This window comes from Lampris incognitus, unplaced genomic scaffold (assembly GCF_029633865.1).
Source record: "Lampris incognitus isolate fLamInc1 unplaced genomic scaffold, fLamInc1.hap2 scaffold_231, whole genome shotgun sequence".
NCBI lineage: Eukaryota > Metazoa > Chordata > Actinopteri > Lampriformes > Lampridae > Lampris > Lampris incognitus.
In genome coordinates this window covers 47,501-50,000 of record NW_026611189.1, presented here as the reverse complement: position 1 = coordinate 50,000, position 2,500 = coordinate 47,501, and positions in this window count along the sequence as shown.

The following is a 2,500-nucleotide window of genomic DNA, read 5'->3' as shown; positions in this document are numbered from 1 at the left end:
CTCCTGCCTGAACTCCACACAACAGTCTTCCTTCTTCAACTTCCACCATTTGATCTTCGGCTGTGTCTTCACTCGCTTCCTCATGTTGGTCTCCAAAGTCATCTTACAGACCACCATCCGATGCTGCCTAGCTACGTTCTCCCCTGTCACCACTTTGCAGTATGCAATCCCTTTTACATCGCGCCTTCTACACAAGATATAGTCCACCTGTGTGCACTTTCCTCCACTCGTATACGTCGTCACCCTGTGCTCCTCCCTCTTCTTGAAATATGTATTCACCTCAGCCATTTCCATCCTTTTCGCAAAATCGAACACCATCTGTCCTTCCACATTTCTCTCCTCGATTCCATACCTTACCATCAACTCCTCATCACCTCTGTTCCCTTCAGCAACGTGTCCATCGAAGTCCGCTCCAATCACCACTCCCTCCTCCTTGGGTCCCCTTTCCACCACGTCGTCCAACTCAACTCCAGAATTCTTCTTTTTCGTCCATCTTACACCCGACTTGCGGGGCATATGCGCTGATAACCGTCAGCAATACACCTTCGATTTCCAGCTTCATAATCCTCACTCTGTCTGACACTGTGTTCACCTCCAGCACGCTCTTGACATACTCTTCCTTCAGAATGACCCCTACCCCATTTCTCCTCCCATTCGCACCATGGTAGAAGAGTTTGAACCCACCTGCGATACTCCTGGCCTTACTCCCCTTCCACCTTGTCTCTTGTCACCTTTCTTCTTTCCATCACGTCAGCCAGCTCTCTCCCTTTACTAGCCATAGTGCCAACATTCAAAGTTCCGACTGACTCTCACCTCCACACGCCTACCCTTCCTCCTCTCTAGCTGCCTCTGGACATGCCTTCCCCCTCTCCTTTTCCTTCGCCCAACAGTAGCCTAGTTTCCACCGGCACTCCGCTGGTTAACAGTACCGATGGCGGTCGTCGGTAACCCGGGCCTCGACCGATCCGGTATGGAAATCTTATTTATGATCCGCATATTTGATTTGGCAAAGATTTGACGCCGGATGCCCTTCCTGACGTAACCCTCCGCTTTTGTCCTGGCTTGGGACCTGCACTAAGAATGCACTGGCTTGTGCATCCTCAGTGGCTGGGTTGCACGCTTTTCTATGTTTGCCCCTCACTTTTGTGGCGTGAACTATCAATTCTAGTAATACAGGTGTGTTTATGTTAGGTATCACAGACACACGCACACGCACAATATATGTCCAAAAGTATTGAGATAACTGACCATTACACCTACAGGAGCTTTTCTGACATGTCATTCTGAATCCATAGAAACCCATATTCCACGAAGCTCCCGGCGCACAGTTTTTGTGCCGATGTTAATGCCAGGAGAAGTTTGGATCTCTGCAGTTATTGAGTCAACAGAGCGTTGGCGACTTGAGTTGCTGTTGTCCCTAAAGGCTTGCACTTTTCAATAATATGATGATATATGAAGCATAGAGAGTAAACGGGATAGATACCTTTTGAACAGCACCCTGTAGTACAGCACTTTGAAGGTACATATGTCGTCACTTGCTGTAGTGGTTTTTACTGATGGGCGTGGCCAGGTTTTCAGAAGCCTCTCAGTTGTCAATGTGAGAGCCAGGGGACGCGTCTGCCGTACGTTTAGGGTTAGGGTTAGGTGATTTCTCTGGCAGGGCTGGTTACAGTAGGGCTGCTTACACCACACCCCGGACTGGATTTGTTGCGTGTTTGTGTCCTGATCGATGGGCCAACTTAACACGCCTTCGGAGGGTGTCCGCCGGCCGGCTTTGCCGGCGTTCGGGCGGTCGGTTCCTCCGGTCTGGCGGATCGATGTCCTTTATTTAATGTTCTTAGTGGCGAGCGGAGTGCGGAGTGGGAGGGGCTCTACCGCGTAGTCGTCCTCTCCGTTGCACAGCTCGACAGCGTGCTCGGCGGTGCTCAGCCGGACCGTCTATCCCAGTTGCTCTTCCACGGCTCCCCTCGCGAGGCTTGCCGCCCCCCCCCCTCCAACATCTGTATGGGGAGGGGTGGAGCAGCTCCGTGTTTACCTCGCGGGGCTTCCCGGAAGACATTTTCTCAAAGTCCTCGTGTGACCGGTCTACTTTTTCATTGCGTTGTGTAGGAAAGACAGGACAACTTGTCTCCTTCATGGGATCTGTATTCTGTCGCATATAAACAGAGCAGGTTTCTGGAAGCTTCAGATCAGCTCCTACTGTAGCCTCTTTCTACATGTCCAAAGCGGGAAAGAGCGCGTAGCTCGCAATACAGGTTTTTTTTTTTTTTTTTTTTACAAAAACACATAAAACATAGCAGTCGCGTATAAACAGGACAGATTTCAGGAAACTTTAGATCAGCTCCTACTGTAGCATACGCAGGAATTGGGACCCACATTAGGAATGGATAAAATAAATTACAGGGGCAGACAAAAATGAACACGTACATACGTGTTGGGCCTCTAACAGGAAATGGCGTCACAACAGGGAGGGGTTACTAACTGGGAGGGGCTACTATAA